Raw genomic sequence first — 19,030 nt, 5'->3', positions numbered from 1 at the left:
GCTAGGCTCGCCACCCCAGAGTCTGACTCCTCAGATTCCTCCTCTTCCTCATTTTCCTCAGATTCAGCCTCAGAATCCATTTCCTTGCCAATGAATGCTCGAGCCTTCTTGGAGCTGCTCTTCTTGTGAGATGAGGACCTTGAGGGTCTTGATGATGAGGACTTTGAAGATTTCTTCTACTTCTTTAAATCATCAGAACTGTAATCCTTGTACTTCTTCTTCTTCTTCGATTCCTTTTCCCACTAAGGACAGTCTTGAATGTAGTGTCCAGGTTTTTTTGCATTTATGGTAGAGTCTCTTCTTGTAATCATGGGATGAGGAATCTGATCTCAAGTCACCACCTCTTGAGGATTTACCAAAATGACCACGTCTTGAAAACTTTTGGAACTTCCTCACGAGCATTGCTAGCTCCTGGCTCAGTTCTTCAAGGTCACCAAGACCGCTATCAGAATCTTCACCATCAGATTCGGATACTGCCTTGGCCTTCAGAGCCCGTGATCTACCATAACTTGGTCCATAGAGATCTCTCTTCTCAGCAAGCTGGAACTCATGAGTGTTTAGTCTCTCGAGGATATCAGCAAGATCAAGTGACTTGTAGTCTCCACGTTCTTGTATCATCAATGCCAAGGTATCAAATGAGGAATCAAGTGATCTCAGCAATTTCTTCACCACCTCATGGTCGGTGATATCAGCGGCACCAAGTGCTTGAAGCTCGTTTGAGATGTCAGTGAGGCAATCGAAGGTTTGCTGAACATTTTCATTGTCGAGTCTTTTGAAGCGGTTGAAGAGATTTCGAAGAACCTCAACTCGAGAGTCACGCTGTGTTGAGACTCCCTCATTGACCTTGGACAGCCTGTCCCAGATAAGCTTAGTTGTCTCCAAAGCACTCACTCTGCCATACTGCCCTTTGCTCAGATGGCCACATATGATATTCTTCGCTTGAGAGTCGAGTTGCTTGAATCTCTTCACATCAGCAACATTGATGGTGGGAGTGACAGAGGGAACACCATTCTCCACAACATACCAGAGGTCATTATCAATTGCCTCAAGATGCATGCGCATCTTATTCTTCCAGTAGGGGTAGTCTGTCCCATCGAAGGTAGGACACCCAGCAGAAACCTTGATCATACCTGCGGTCGACATAACTAAAACACCAGGTGGTTAAACCAAAATCACACAGAACAAAGGAGTACCTTGCTCTCATATCAATTGAAAGTGCGTTATATCGACTAGAGGGGGGTGAATAGGCAATTTTTATGAATTCTTCACTGAGGAATTTGCGGGTGAGGAAATTCCTGAGTGAAGAACTACTTGCAGCGGAATAAGTACTCAGAAGTAAACATAGCAGTGCATGAGCATGGTCTCCATGATGAAATGAAAACAAGTATAGAGTATAGAAAGCGTAAACACAGGGTAACACAGGATAAGACAAAGAGACTGAAGAAATTGAACTGAGGAAATATAGGAAGTCTTTCAGTCAAAGTCTTCAAATAGATATGAACAAGCACTCAACACATAAAAGAGGAAATGGAAGGGTTGAGGAAATGTAACCAGGTAACTTGGTGAAGACAATGATTTGGTAGACCAGTTCCAACTGTTGTGACAGTTGTACATCTGGTTAGGGTGGATAGGTATTTAAACCCGAGGACACACAGTCCCGGACACCCAGTTCTGAACACGCAGTTCAGAACACTCAGTCCTCATCGTGTTCCCCTTGAGCTAAGGTCACACAAACCTCACCCAATCACTCGTGGTAAGTCTTCAGGTGACTTCCAAACCTTCACAGACTTGGTCACTCGGCGATCCACAATTTCCTCTTGGATGCTCTAGACCATGACGCCTAACCATCTGGAAGATGCACAGTCTTCAAAGGTAACAAGCATCGGATCCACGCAAGATCAATCTCTTCAGTGATGCTCAATCACTCTGGGTTTGTAGGTGTTTGGGTTTGGGTTTTCCTCACTTGATGATTTTCACTCAAAGTCCTCGGAGGATGGGATGCTCTCAAATGACAAGTGTCAGTTTCTCTCGGAGCAGCCAACCAGCTAGTGGTTGTAGGTAGGGCTGGGCGTTCGGTTCCCCCGAACCGATCGGGTTGGTTTCTCGGTCAATTCACAATTTCGGTTTTGGCAAAGCACGGACCGATCGGTCAATAGAATATTAGCTAACCGATGATTCTCTGCACCGAAATTTCGGTTCGGTCGTCGGTTCTACCGAACAGCACCGAGTAAATAACAGACGGAATCACTGCCTCTATTCTGATGAATGTATAGTACACGTACTAGCAGCAGGAACCTCTAGTACTTTATTCTGATGTACAGTGCTTGTAGGTCTGCGTACTAGCTACTAGTAGTAGCTACTACTGCTATTGATTCTCCCGAGCAAAACTTTACTCTGTAAAATTAGCGATGGCAGCTCCTTTAGTACTACTACCCAAGAGAAGTACTACTAGCACTTTGTCCTTTACACATAATATACAGCGACGATGGCTCACTGTGGTACTACTCGGGTTCGCCTCTTCCCGATGCGGCCGTCAGACTCGTGCACTCCAGCATTGGAAAGAGTACTTCGAGTACACCAACAGACGCGCAGGGGACAGCAATAGACGCGCAGGTCAGACCCCTGTGTTTTCTCGGGTTTCGGTCTATTCGGGTACCCCAGCAATAAACCCGAATTCACCGGACCAAATTCGGTTCTCATCAAATGGAAACCGGACATACAACCGAAGTTTCCGGTTTCGGTGAATTCGGCTTCGGTGCCGGTTAGTTCGGTTCGGGACATCGGTTTTTGGGTTATATGCCCAGCCCTAGTTGTAGGGGGTGGCTATTTATAGCCTAGGGAGCAGCCCGATATGATAAGACATAAATGCCCTTCAATGATATGACCGTTAAGTGGGTAGATATTTTGGGATAGCTGGCGCATAGCACAGCAACGGTCGGAACTTTGAGTATCAAATTCCTCAGGGCTATCATGTTCCACTGTGTAGGCAATCCGCACTAGCGAATTCCTAACTCCTCAGTCAGAACAAATTCCTGAGAGACCATAAGAACTTCATCTCTGTCACTGAAGAAATTTGACTGAACTATATGAGATTTCCAATGGCTTCACTCGAAAGGATTGGTAGGTAGGATTTGAGTTGAGCATCACATGGAATTTTTTCCTTAGTATTTCCTCGACCCCCTTTAACAGTACGGTGTATCCTATGACTCAAGACAGAGAAAATGAAACTGCAAAAACAAAAGTCTTCATGCTTCATGCTCCTCGAATGAATACCAAGTCTTCAGGATTGCACCAATTTCTTCACTTTCAAAGTATTCAGAAAGTCTTCAGAAAGCCAAAGTCTTCAGTCGAAGAACTTCATTTTTAGGGGTCGACTTTCTCTGTAAATATCAAACTCCTCATAGACTTATAGACCTGTGTACACTCATAAACACATTAGTCCCTTAACCTATAAGTCTTCAATACACTAAAATCACTAAGGGGCACTAGATGCACTTACAATCATCAAAAAGGGATATTTCAAAAGAATAAACGGGGATCATAACAATCACCATAGCATTCATCCTTCGATAAGCACGAAGGGAAATTAAACAATGTATGAATTTAAGAGGTACTCTCATTAGAAGGTGGACATGGGTGATCAATCCGCTCTTCCTCCTTTTGTTCTTCGCTCTCCTCCTCATCTTTTTCATCCAATGAGCTCACGGTTTCATCAATTTCTTCTTCCATAGACTCCTGTAAAATATTAATCTCTTCTTGGACAGCGGAGACTCTCTCAATAAAATCATCAATATCGGAATTGAATTCATAATTCTCATAGCAATATTTAAGGATAGCTAAATTTTTAGGTCTATAAACTGAATCATCAAAATTTTCACACTCTTTAAACAAAGATTCAATTTCATAAGCACCCATAAAAGCAACAAATTCTTCTATTTGTTCCACATCATAGTAATCATATATACCATTAGCATAAGAAGCCAAGGTTTTATCATCATTAAATTTGCATTAAAAGGGAAGGTGTGGAGGCTTCATCCTAGAGCAACAAGTATAATCATATCTCAAGCATAGTTCCCGAGCATACCAATGCAACAGATGAATTTGATCCCATAATCGTTTCCCTTTTGAGTCAAGCGATAATCCCTAAAGTATTCACGTTGATCCAACGTGTCTCCCATTACATAATTGAATGGGGTTTTCTCAGGATTGTCAAAGTAGTACATAATATTTTTCATTTAACCAGCATCGAGGGTTTTAGGAGGTTCCCCATCTCCATGAGTAGCAAGTACACCTAATTTTTTTGGTATTTCGTGTTCCATATCCATAACTAAAGATAGAGAACAACTTAGAACAGCAAATAAAAATTACTTAGTGATAAAGCAAACAAGCACACACGAGAATATTCACCCCACGCTATGGCTCCCCGGCAATGGCGCCAGAAAAAGGTCTTGATAACCCACAAGTATAGGGGATCAATTGTAGCCTCTTTCGATAAGTAAGAGTGTCGAACCCAACAAGGAGCTAAAGGTAGAACAAATATTCCCTCAAGTTCTATCGACCACCGATACAACTCTACGCACGCTTAACGTTTGCTTTACCTAGAACAAGTATGAAACTAGAAGTACTTTGTAGGTGTTTTTGGATAGGTTTGCAAGATAATAAAGAGCACATAAATAAAAGCTAGGGGATGTTTAGATAAAGAAGCAAAAAAGTTAGTATAGCGAGTGTGGAAAAGTGGTGGTAGGAGTTGCGAAATTGTCCCTAAGCAATTGACTACTTTACTATACCGATAGCAAGTTTTATGTGGGAGAGGCCACTGCTAGCATGTCATCCCTGACTTGGAATTCTATGCACTTATGATTGGAACTATTAGCAAGCGTCCGCAACTACTAACCGTCATTAACGTAAAACCCAACCATAGCATTAAGATATATTGGTCCCCCTTCAATCTCGTATGCATCAATTTCTGTGCTAGGTTGAAGCTCCTGTCACTCTTGCCCTCCAATACATAGTCCTATCAACATACAACTAACCCTATGGTGTGATCCACGCGCGCGCTCATATGATGGGCACCAAAGGATAGCAACATAACCATGAGCAAATTAAACCAATCATAGCAATTCACCAATTACCGATAGGACAACGAAAATATACTCAGACATCATAGGATGGCAACACATCATTGGATAATAATATGAAGCATAAATAACCATGTTCAAGTAGAGGGTACAGCGGGTTGCGGGAGAGTGGACCATTGTAGATAGAGGGGGGAAGGTGATGGAGATGTTGGTGGAGATGGCGTAGGTGTTGGTGAAGATCGCGGTGATGATGATGGCCCCGGCGGCGTTCCAGCGCCACCGGAAGAGAGGGGGAGAGGGCCCCCTTCTTCTTCTTCTTCCTTGACCTCCTCCCTAGATGGGAGAAGGGTTTCCCCTCTGGTCCTTGGTCTCCATGGCATGGGAGGGGCGATTGCCCCTCCGAGATTGGATCTGTCTATCTCTCTCTCTCTGTTTCTGCGCTCTGGGATTCTGCCCTTTCACCGTTTCTTATATACCCGGAGATCCGTAACTCTGATTGGATTGAAACCTTCGCCCAGATTTTCTCCGAAAATTAGCTTTCTTGCGGCCAAAGAAGAGCAGCAACTGCCTTACGGGCGGGGAGGGGGGGCATGAGGGTTAGGGGCGTGCCCCCCTTTCTTTTGTTGAGCCATATACTTATAGTTCTAGTGCATCCGTTGCTTGGCAATCCCTACTCACTCACATTAATATCTATTGATGGGCACCTCCATAGCCCGTTGATATGCCTAGTTGATGTGAGACTATCTTCTCCTTTTTGTCTTCTCCACAACCACCATTCTATTCAACCTATAGTGCTATATCCATGGCTCACGCTCATGTATTGCGTGAAGATTGAAAAAGTTTGAGAACATCAAAAGTATGAAACAATTACGTGGCTTGTCATCGAGGTTGTGCATGATTTAAATATTTTGTGTGATTAAGATAGAGCATATCCAGACTATATGATTTTGTAGGGATAGCTTTGTTTGGCCATGTTATTTCGAGAAGACACAATTGCTTGGTTAGTATGCTTGAAGTATTATTGTTTTTATGTCAATATTAAAATTTTGTATTTAATCTTTCGGATCTGAATATTCATGCCAAAATAAAGAAAATTACATTGAAAATTATGTTAGGTAGCATTCCACATCAAAAATTCTGTTTTTATCATTTACCTACTCGAGGACGAGCAGGAATTAATCTTGGGGATGCTTGATACATCTCCAACATATCTATAATTTGTTGTTGTTCTTTTATCTGTTTTGGATGTTTAATGGGCTTTAATATGCACTTTTATATTATTTTTGGGACTAACCTATTAACCGAAGGCCCAGTGCAAATTGTTGTTTTTTTGCCTATTCCAGTGTTTCGTAGAAAAGGAATATCAAACGGAATTCAAACGGAATGAAACCTTCGCGAGTATATTTTTTGGAACAAACACAATTCAGGAGACTTGGAGTGGAGGTCAAGGAGGCAACGAGGCGGCCATGAGGTAGGGCGGCGCGCCCCCCACCCTCGTGGGCCCCTCGTAGCTCCACCGACCTACTTATTTTGCCTGTATATACTCTTATACCCTGAAAACATCCAGGGGAGCCACGAAACCACTTTTCCACTACAGCAACCTTCTATACCTGTGTGATCCCATATGGGGACCTTTTCCGATGATCTGCCGGAGGGGGATTCAATCACGGAGGGCTTCTACATCAACACCATAGCCTCTCCAATGATGTGTGAGTAGTTTGCCACAGACCTTCGGGTCCATAGTTATTAGCTAGAAGGCTTCTTATCTCTCTTTGGTTCTCAATACAAAGTTCTCCTCGATGTTCTTGGATTTCTATTCAACGTAATACTTTTTGCAGTGTGTTTGCCGAGATCCGATGAATTGTGGGTTTATGATCAAGTTTATATATGCATAATATTTGATTCTTCTCTGAATTCTTATATGCATGATTTGATATCTTTGCAATTCTCTTCGAATTATCAGTTTGGTTTGGCCTACTAGATTGATCTTTCTTTCAATAGGAGAAGTGCTTAGCTTTGGGTTCAATCTTGCGGTGCTCGATCCCAGTGACATAAAGGGAACCGACATGTATTGTAATGTTGCCATAGAGGATAAAAAGATGGGGTTTATATCATATTGCTTGAGTTTATCCCTCTGCATCATGTCATCTTGCCTAATGTGTTACTCTGTTCTTATGAACTAACTCTAGATGCATGCTGGATAGCGGTCGATGTGTGGAGTAATAGTAGTAAATGTAGAATCGTTTCGGTCTACTTGACGTGGACGTGATGCCTATGTTTATGATCATGCCTAGATATTCTCATAACTAAGCACTTTTCTATCAATTGCTCGACAGTAATTTTTTCACCCACCAAAATATATGCTATCTTGAGAGAAGCCACTAGTGAAACCTATGGCCCCCGGGTCTACTTTACATCATATAAGTTTCTGATCTACAATTCCATTTTACTATTTATTTTGAAATCTTTACTTTCCAATCTATACAAAAATACCAAAAATATTTATCTTATTATCTTTATCAGGTCTCACTTTTGCAAGTGGTCGTGAAGGGATTGACAACCCCTTTATCACGTTGGTTGCAAGGTTCTTATTTGTTTGTGCAGGTACTAGGCGATTTGCGTGTAGACTCCTACTGGATTGATGCCTTGGTTCTCAAAAACTGAGAGAAATACTTATGCTACTTTGCTGCATCACCCTTTCCTCTTCAAGGGAAAACCAGCGCATGCTCAAGAGGTAGCAGTACGGCAGACGGATGTGGGCGACGTCGAAGTCGATGATCCCGGTGCGGTAGTTATCGCGTGGGCCGAAGGTGACAGGGAGGTGGACCTGCCCTATCAGGGTGGTGGAGCCATCAGTCACTACCGAGAAAGGCTTGGTAGGCTGTAGCTGGTCATATGGCACTTGGTGTTGGGGAACGTAGTAATTTTTCAAAAAATTTCCTACGCACACGCAAGATCATGGTGATGCATAGCAACGTTAGGGGAGAGTGTGATCTACGTACCCTTGTAGACCGACAACGGAATCGTTATGACAACGCGGTTGATGTAGTCGTACGTCTTCACGGCCCGACCGATCAAGTGCCGAAACTACGGCACCTCCGAGTTTTAGCACACGTTCAGCTCGATGATGATCCCCGGACTCCGATCCAGCAAAGTGTCGGGGAAGAGTTCCGTCAGCACGACGGCGTGGTGACGATCTTGATGTTCAACTGTCGCAGGGCTTCGCCTAAGCACCACTACAATATTATCAAGGACTATGGTGGAAGGGGGCACCGCACACGGCTAAGAGAACGATCTTAGAGATCAACTTGTGTGTCTAGGGATGCCCCCTGCCCCCGTATATAGATGAGCCAAGGGGGGTGCGGCCAGCCCTAGGAGGAGGCGCGCAGGAGGAGTCCTACTCCTACCGGGAGTAGGACTCCCCTCCCTTTCCCTAGTTGGATTAGGACTTGGGGGGGAAGGAGGAGAGGGAAGAAAGGAAAGGGGGGGCGCTGCCCCCCCTCCTTGTCCAATTCGGACTTGGGGGGAAGGGGCACGCGGCAGCCCCTAGGCCTCCTCTCCTCTTTCTCCACTAGGCCCATTAAGGCCCATTAGGTTACCGGGGGGTTCCGGTAACCTCCCGGTACTCCGGTAAAAATGCCGATTTCAACCGGAACACTTCCGATGTCCAAACATAGGCTTCCAATATATCAATCTTTATGTCTCGACCATTTAGAGACTCCTCGTCATGTCCGTGATCATATCCGGGACTCCGAACTAACTTCGGTACATCAAAACTCATAAACTCATAATATAACTGTCATCGAAACCTTAAGCGTGCGGACCCTACGGGTTCGAGAACAATGTAGACATGACCGAGACACGTCTCCGGTCAATAACCAATAGCGGGACCTGGATGCCCATATTGGCTCCTACATATTCTATGAAGATCTTTATCGGTCAGACCGCATAACAACATACGTTGTTCCCTTTGTCATCGGTATGTTACTTGCCTGAGATTCGATCGTCGGTATCCAATACCTAGTTCAATCTCGTTACCGGCAAGTCTCTTTACTCGTTCTGTAATACATCATCCCGCAAGTAACTCATTTAGTTGTAATGCTTGCAAGGCTTAAGTGATGTGCATTACCGAGAGGGCCCAGAGATACCTCTCCGACAATCGGAGTGACAAAACCTAATCTCGAAATACGCCAACCCAACATCTACCTTTGGAGACACCTGTAATGCTCCTTTATAATCACCCAGTTACGTTGTGACGTTTGGTAGCACCCAAAGTGTTCCTCCGGCAAACGGGAGTTGCATAATCTCATAGTTATAGGAACATGTATAAGTCATGAAGAAAGCAATAGCAACATACTAAACGATCGGGTGCTAAGCTAATGGAATGGGTCATGTCAATCACATCATTCTCCTAATAATGTGATCCCGTTAATCAAATGACAACACATGTCTATGGTTAGGAAACATAACCATCTTTGATTAACGAGCTAGTCAAGTAGAGGCATACTAGTGACGTTTAGTTTGTCTATGTATTCACACAAGTATTATGTTTCCGGATAATACAATTCTACCATGAATAATAAACATTTATCATGATATAAGGAAATAAAATAATAACATTATTATTGCCTCTAGGGCATATTTCCTTCTGTCTCCCACTTGCACTAGAGTCAATAATGTAGATTACACAGTAATGATTCTAACACCCATGGAGCTTTGGTGCTGATCATGTTTTTCTCGTGGAAGAGGCTTAGTCAATGGGTCTGCAACATTCAGATCCGTATGTATCTTGCAAATCTCTATGTCTCCCACCTGGACTAGATCCCGGATGGAATTGAAGCGTCTCTTGATGTGCTTGGTTCTCTTGTGAAATCTGGATTCCTTTGCCAAGGCAATTGCACCAGTATTGTCCCAAAAGATTTTCATTTGACCCGGTGCACTAGGTATGACACCTAGATCGGATATGAACTCCTTCATCCAGACTCCTTCGTTTGCTGCTTCCAAAGCAGCCATGTACTCCGCTTCACATGTAGATCCCGCCACAACGCTTTGTTTAGAACTGCACCAACTGACAGCTCCAACGTTTAATGTAAACACGTATCCGGTTTGCGATTTAGAATCGTCTGGATCAGTATCAAAGCTTGCATCAACGTAACCATTTACAATGAGCTCTTTGTCACCTCCATATATGAGAAACATATCCTTAGTCCTTTTCAGGTATTTCAGGATGTTTTTGACCGCTATCCAGTGATCCACTCCTGGATTACTTTGGTACCTCCCTGCTAGACTTATAGCAAGACACACATCAGGTCTGGTACACAGCATTGCATACATGATAGAGCCTATGGCTGAAGCATAGGGAACATCTTTCATTTTCTCTCTATCTTCTACATTGGTCGGGCATTGAGTCTTACTCAATTTCACACCTTGTAACACATGCAAGAATCCTTTCTTCGCTTGATCCATTTTGAACTTCTTCAAAATTTTGTCAAGGTATGTGCTTTGTGAAAGTCCAATTAAGCGTCTTGATCTATCTCTATAGATGTTAATGCCCAATATGTAAGCAGCTTCACCGAGGTCTTTCATTGAAAAACTCTTATTCAAGTATCCCTTTATGCTATCCAGAAATTCTATATCATTTCCGATTAGAAATATGTCATCTACATATAATATCAGAAATGCTACAGAGCTCCCACTCACTTTCTTGTAAATACAGGCTTCTCCAAAAGTCTGTACAAAACCAAATGCTTTGATCACACTACCAAAGCGTTTATTCCAACTCCGAGAGGCTTGCACCAGTCCATAAATGGATCGCTGGAGCTTGCACACTTTGTTAGCTCCCTTTGGACCGACAAAACCTTCCGGCTGCATCATATACAACTTTCCAGAAATCCATTCAGGAATGCAGTTTTGACATCCATCTGCCAAATTTCATAATCATAAAATGCGGCAATTGCTAACATGATTCGGACAGACTTAAGCATCGCTACGAGTGAGAAGGTCTCATCGTAGTCAATCCCTTGAACTTGTCGAAAACCTTTTGCGACAAGTCGAGCTTTGTAGACAGTAACATTACCGTCAGCGTCAGTCTTCTTCTTGAAGATCCATTTATTCTCAATTTCTTGCCGATCTTTGGGCAAGTCAACCAAAGTCCACACTTTGTTCTCATACATGGATCCCATCTCAGATTTCATGGCTTCAAGCCATTTTGCGGAATCTGGGCTCACCATCGCTTATCCATAGTTCGTAGGTTCATCATGATCTAGTAGCATGACTTCCAGAACAGGATTACCGTACCACTCTGGTGCGGATCTTACTCTGGTTGATCTACGAGGTTCAGTAGTATCTTGTTCTGAAGTTTCATGATCATCATCATTAGCTTCCTCACTAATTGGTGTAGGTGTCACAGTAACTGGTTTCTGTGATGTACTACTTTCCAATAAGGGAGTAGGTACAGTTACCTCATCAAGTTCTACTTTCCTCCCACTCACTTCTTTCGAGAGAAACTCCTTCTCTAGAAAGTTTCCGAATTTACCAACAAAAGTCTTGCCTTCGGATCTGTGATAGAAGGTGTATCCAATAGTTTCCTTTGGATATCCTATGAAGACACATTTCTCCGATTTGGGTTCGAGCATATCAGGTTGAAGCTTTTTCACATAAGCATCGCAGCCCCAAACTTTCAGAAACAACAATTTTGATTTCTTGCCAAACCATAGTTCATAAGGCGTCGTCTCAACGGATTTTGATAGTGCCCTATTTAACGTGAATGCGGACGTCTCTAGAGCATAACCCCAAAATGATAGCGGTAAATCAGTAAGAGACATCATAGATCGCACCATATCAAGTAAAGTACGATTACGATGTTCGGACACACCATTATGCTGTGGTGTTCCGGGTGGCGTGAGTTGCGAAACTATTACGCATTGTTTCAAATGTACACCAAACTCGTAACTCAAATATTCTCCTCCACGATCAGATCGTAGGAATTTTATTTTCTTGTTACGATGATTTTCAGCTTCACTCTGAAATTCTTTGAACTTTTCGAATGTTTCAGACTTATGTTTCATTAAGTAGATATACCCATATCTGCTTAAGTCATCTGTGAAGGTGAGAAAATAACGATATCCGCCACGAGCCTTAACATTCATCGGACCACATACATCTGTATGTATGATTTCCAACAAATCTGTTGCTCTCTCCATAGTACCGGAGAATGGTGTTTTTGTCATCTTACCCATAAGGCACGGTTTGCAAGTACCAAGTGATTCATAATCAAGTGGTTCCAAAAGTCCATCAGTATGGAGTTTCTTCATGCGCTTTATACCGATATGACCTAAACGGCAGTGCCACAAATAAGTTGCACTATCATTATCAACTCTGCATCTTTTGTCTTCAACATTATGAATGTGTGTGTCACTACTACCGAGATTTAATAAGAATAGACCATTCTTCATGGGTGCATGACCATAAAATATTTTACTCATATAAATAGAACAACCATTATTCTCTGATTTAAATGAATAACCATCTCGCATCAAACAAGATCCATATATAATGTTCATGCTCAACGCTGGCACCAAATAACAATTATTTAGGTCTAATACTAATCCCGAAGGTAGATGTAGAGGTAGCGTGCCGACCGCGATCACATCGACTTTGGAACCATTTCCCACGCGCATTGTCACCTCGTCCTTAGCCAATCTTCGCCTAATCCGTAGTCCCTGTTTCGAGTTGCAAATGTTAGCAACAGAACTAGTATCAAATACCCAGGTACTACTGCGAGCATTAGTAAGGTACACATCAATAACATGTATATCGTATATACCTTTGTTCACCTTGCCATCCTTCTTATCCGCCAAATACTTGGGGCAGTTCCGCTTCCAGTGACCAGTCTGCTTGAAGTAGAAGCACTCAGTTTCAGGCTTAGGTCCAGATTTGGGTTTCTTCTCTTGAGCAGCAACTTGCTTGCTATTCTTTTTTAAGTTCCCCTTCTTCTTCCCTTTGCCCTTTTTCTTGAAACTAGTGGTCTTGTTGACCATCAACACTTGATGCTCCTTCTTGATTTCTACCTCTGCAGCTTTCAGCATTGCAAAGAGCTCGGGAATAGTCTTATTCATCCCTTGCATATTATAGTTCATCATGAAGCTCTTGTAGCTAGGTGGCAGTGATTGGAGAATTCTGTCAATGACGCAATCATCTGGAAGATTAACTCCCAATTGAATCAAGTGATTATTATACCCAGACATTTTGAGTATATGCTCACTGACAGAACTGTTCTCCTCCATCTTGCAGCTATAGAACTTATTGGAGACTTCATATCTCTCAATCCGGGCATTTGCTTGAAATATTAACTTCAACTCCTGGAACATCTCATATGCTCCATGACGTTCAAAACGTCGTTGAAGTCCCGATTCTAAGCCGTAAAGCATGGCACACTGAACTATCGAGTAGTCATCAGCTTTGCTCTGCCAGACGTTCATAACATCTGGTGTTGCTGCAGCAGCAGGCCTGGCACCCAGCGGTGCTTCCAGGACGTAATTCTTCTGTGCAGCAATGAGGATAATCCTCAAGTTACGGACCTAGTCCGTGTAATTGCTACCATCATCTTTCAACTTTGCTTTCTCAAGGAACGCATTAAAATTCAACGGAACAACAACACGGGCCATCTATCTACAATCAAACATAAACAAGCAAGATACTATCAGGTACTAAGTTCATGATAAATTTAAGTTCAATTAATCATATTACTAAAGAACTCCCACTTAGATAGACATCCCTCTAATCCTCTAAGTGATCACGTGATCCAAATCAACTAAACCATGTCCGATCATCACGTGAGATGGAGTAGTTTCATTGGTGAACATCACTATGTTGATCATATCTACTATATGATTCACGCTCGACCTTTCAGTCTCCGTGTTCCGATGCCATATCAGTATATGCTTGGCTCGTCAAGTATAACCTGAGTATTCCGCGTGTGCAACTGTTTTGCACCCGTTGTATTTGAACGTAGAGCCTATCACACTCGATCATCACGTGGTGTCTCAGCACGAAGAACTTTCGCAATGGTGCATACTCAGGGAGAACACTTCTTGATAATTAGTGAGAGATCATCTTAAAATGCTACCGTCAATCAAAGCAATATAAGATGCATAAAAGATAAACATCACATGCAATCAATATAAGTGATATGATATGGCCATCATCATCTTGTGCTTGTGATCTCCATCTTCGAAGCACCGTCATGATCACCATCGTCACCGGCGCGACACCTTGATCACCATCGTAGCATCGTTGTCGTCTCGCCAATCTTATGCTTCCACGACTATCGCTACCGTTTAGTGATAAAGTAAAGCATTACAGCGCAATTGCATTGCATACAATAAAGAGACAACCATATGGCTCCTGCCAGTTGCCGATAACTCAGTTACAAAACATGATCATCTCATACAATAAAATTTAGCATCATGTCTTGACCATATCACATCACAACATGCCCTGCAAAAACAAGTTAGACGTCCTCTACTTTGTTGTTGCAAGTTTTACGTGGCTGCTACGGGCTTAGCAAGAACCGTTCTTACCTACGCATCAAAACCACAACAATATTTTGTCAAGTTGGTGCTGTTTTAACCTTCGCAAGGACCGGGCATAGCCACACTCGGTTCAACTAAAGTTGGAGAAACTGACACCCGCCAGCCACCTGTCTGCAAAGCACGTCGGTAGAACCAGTCTCGCGTAAGCGTACGCGTAATGTCGGTCCGGGCCGCTTCATCCAACAATACCACCGAACCAAAGTATGACATGCTGGTAAGCAGTATGGCTTATATCGTCCACAACTCACTTGTGTTCTACTCGTGCATAACATCAAAGCATAAAACCTAGGCTCGGATGCCACTGTTGGGGAACGTAGTAATTTCAAAAAAATTCCTACGCACACGCAAGATCATGGTGATGCATAGCAACGAGAGGGGAGAGTGTGATCTACGTACCCTTGTAGACGGACAGCGGAAGCGTTATGACAACGCGGTTGCTGTAGTCGTACGTCTTCATGGCCCGACCGATCAAGCGCCGAAACTACGGCACCTCCGAGTTTTAGCACACGTTCAGCTCGATGACGATCCCCGGACTCCGATCCAGCAAAGTGTCGGGGAAGAGTTCCGTCAGCACGACGGCGTGGTGACGATCTTGATGTTCAACTGTCGCAGGGCTTCGCCTAAGGACCACTACAATATTATCGAGGACTATGGTGGAAGGGGGCACCGCACACGGCTAAGAGAACGATCTTAGAGATCAACTTGTGTGTCTAGGGGTGCCCCCTGCCCCCGTATATAAAGCAGCCAAGGGGGGTGCGGCCGGCCCTAGGAGGAGGCGCACAGGAGGAGTCCTACTCCTACCGGGAGTAGGACTCCCCTCCCTTTCCCTAGTTGGATTAGGACTTGGGGGGAAGGAGGAGAGGGAAGAAAGGAAAGGGGGGCGCCTGCCCCCCTCCTTGTCCAATTCGGACTTGGGGGGGAAGGGGCGCGCAGCAGCCCCTAGGCCTCCTCTCCTCTTTCTCCACTAGGCCCATTAAGGCCCATTAGGTTACCGGGGGGTTCCAGTAACCTCCCGGTACTCCGGTAAAATGCCGATTTCACCCGAAACACTTCTGATGTCCAAACATAGGCTTCCAATATATCAATCTTTATGTCTCGACCATTTCGAGACTCCTCATCATGTCCGTGATCATATCCGGGACTCCGAAGTAACTTCGGTACATCAAAACTCATAAACTCATAATATAACTGTCATCAAAACCTTAAGCGTGCGGACCCTACGGGTTTGAGAACAATGTAGACATGACCGAGACACGTCTCCGGTCAATAACCAATAGCGGAACCTGGATGCTCATATTGGCTCCCACATATTCTACAAAGATCTTTATCGGTCAGACTGCATAACAACATACGTTGTTCCCTTTGTCATCGGTATGTTACTTGCCCAAGATTCGATCGTCGGTATCTCAATACCTAGTTCAATCTCGTTACCGACAAGTCTCTTTACTCATTTCGTAATACATCATCTCGCAACTAACTCATTAGTTGCAATGCTTGCAAGGCTTATGTGATGTGCATTACCGAGAGGGCCCAGAGATACCTCTCCGACAATCGGAGTGACAAATCCTAATCTCGAAATACGCCAACCCAACATTTACCTTTGGAGACACCTGTAGATCTCCTTTATAATCACCCAGTTACGTTGTGACGTTTGGTAGCACACAAAGTGTTCCTCCGGCAAACGGGAGTTGCATAATCTCATAGTCATAGGAACATGTATAAGTCATGAAGAAAGCAATAGCAACATACTAAACGATCGGGTGCTAAGCTAATGGAATGGGTCATGTCAATCACATCATTCTCCTAATAATGTGATCCCGTTAATCAAATGACAACAAATGTCTATGGTTAGGAAACATAACCATCTTTGATTAACAAGCTAGTCAAGTAGAGGCATACTAGTGACGTTTAGTTTGTCTATGTATTCACACAAGTATTATGTTTCTGGATAATACAATTCTAGCATGAATAATAAACATTTATCATGATATAAGGAAATAAAATAATAACATTATTATTGCCTCTAGGGCATATTTCCTTCACTTGGAGGTTGTCGAACGTCTCGACGGGCAGGACATTGAGCCCCGCGCCACCGTCAATGAGGGTCTTGGTGATTTGGACGTTGCTGATGAGGGGTGAACAGAGCATTGGGAGGACGCCGGTGGTTGCCGCGCACTTGAGCTGGTCCGCCGAGCTGAAGGTGATGGCGTACTTGGACCACCTGAGCGGGCGCATGGCCTCGAGCCTAGGGAGGGTCGCGTTCACCTTGCGAGCAAACTGCTTGAAGGTGCGCTGGAAAGCTAGGGCCTGAGCACCGCCCAAGATGCAGGTGATAGCGCGCGGCTCCTGGAAGCTCCCAACCCCCTCGTCCTGATGATGGTCGTCGTTCCTTCTTGGTGGTGGCGGTAGCGGAGGGAGACCAGCATTGCCCTAAGGACGGTCCTCGCGAGGCTGGTCCCTACAGGCACCCTCACGAGGTTGCTCCTACCAGTGGTCCTCACGAGGCCGGTCGCGCCACTCCTAGCAGGGGCCGCGGTCATCTCAACATCCTCCACTTCGTCCTCCCCCTCGGCCGTAGCCCCGGTTGTTGCGCTCGGGGCGTCGACCGAAGCGTCCATCTCGGATGGCCCTGAGATCTTGACAATCGTTGGTGTTGTGGTTGTGTACGTTGTGGAAGGAGCAGAACGAATGGCTGCTCTTGGATGACTCGGGGTGGTCCCGGCCGCGCTTCGTGTCTGGCTCCACCGCGAGCATGGCTACTCCCTTGCGCTTCATGTCCTTGGCCTTGGCTTTCTTCTCTTCTAGGTCGGCAGTAGGGAGCTCAAGGAGGGAGAGGCGCCCTTCCTCAGCTCTTGCGCACTTGGTCGCCATGTTGAACATCTCCAGAGCCGTACATAGCTCCTCGTGGATGGCGAGCTCCTCCTTCATCTTGATGTCGCGGACGCCATCAGAAAACGCTGAGATGATGGCCTCGTCACCTTGGGGATCTTGAGGCGAACGCTGTTGCAGCGCTGGATGTACTTCTGCAGGGTCTCTCCCTGTAAGTGCATCTAGTGCCACCCCTAGTTGGTTTTGGAGTATTGACGACAAGCCTAGTTGAGGGACGAATGTGTTTGTGAGAATTGCAGGAAAACACAGGTAGAAGTCCCTCATTGATTCGGTTTTACTACCAGAGATGACCCCTAAAAATGTATGAAGACATTGAAGACAAAGGTGGTATATGAAGATATTCACATTGAAGACTATGACAACAGAAGACACGTTATGAAGCCTATGGAACTCGAAGACTTAGATCCTTCATAGTTCTTTTTATTCTTGTTGAGTCATAGGAACCACCGTACTGTTAAGTGGGGTCCAGGAGAACCAGTCAGAATGACTGAAGTGATGCCTAAATCAAAAACCTATGTCTTCGAGTGAAGACAATGAGAGCGAATCTTGTCCAGAGCCGGACAAGTCAGCTTTGCTTGTAGCCCAAGTAAAGTTGCCATGAGAGTTCGAAATCTGACCGTTGAGACACGTGTCAGTTCCTTAGTGACCCAGGGTCATTTCGGACAAATCAGGTCGGGTTGCCAAGTGGCTATAAATAGCCCACCCCCACAACCATAAACGGTTGGCTGCTCAGATTTCAGTGCACGGCTTTTGTCGTTTGAGAGCAACCCACCTCGAAGCCTTTGAGAGAAAATTCCTAGTGAGGAGAAAAGCCCTAACCACCCAGAGCCAGAGTAAATTGGGCATCACTTGAGTCTTCTTGTCTGTGTGATCTGAAGACTTATTACACTTGAGGACTGTGAATCCTCCAGACGGCTAGGCGTCGCATTCAGAGCATCCAAGAGACATTGTGGATTGCCAGTGAATGAAGTCTGTGAAGGTTTGGGAGTGTACCTTGAAGACTTACCAGAGTGATTGGGCGAGGACTAAGTGACCTTAGCTCAAGGAGAATACGGTGAGGACTTGGTGTCCTGAACTGTGTGTTCAGGACTGGGTGTCCGGGACTGTGTGTCCTAAGGTTTAAATACCTAGCCGCTCCAACCAGACGTACAGTTGTCACAGCAACTGGAACTGGTCCAACATATCATTGTCTTCAACGAGTCACTGGTTTCATCTTCACTTCCTTCCCTTGCTGTTACTTATTGTGAAGTCATTGCATGCTTGCTTTATCATTTGTCTTCACAACGTGAATGCATGATCTATGTGGCTTCATAACTTCTTCCCACTTGATCCTTATTACACTGAAGTTGTTTGTCACTGTGCTTTCACTCTGTGAATACATGACCATGGCTGGCCTAGTGTAATCTAACTTCCGCTGCATAGTAATAGGCATAATCTTCACTGTTTGTCTTCATAACTCCCAAGTTTTGA

Source organism: Triticum urartu, chromosome 5A (genome assembly GCF_056163025.1).
Source record: "Triticum urartu cultivar PI428250 chromosome 5A, HENAU_Tu73, whole genome shotgun sequence".
In the NCBI taxonomy this organism is placed as follows: Eukaryota; Viridiplantae; Streptophyta; class Magnoliopsida; order Poales; family Poaceae; genus Triticum; species Triticum urartu.
The sequence above is the reverse complement of the archived record's forward strand: the minus strand, read 5'-3'. Positions refer to the sequence as shown.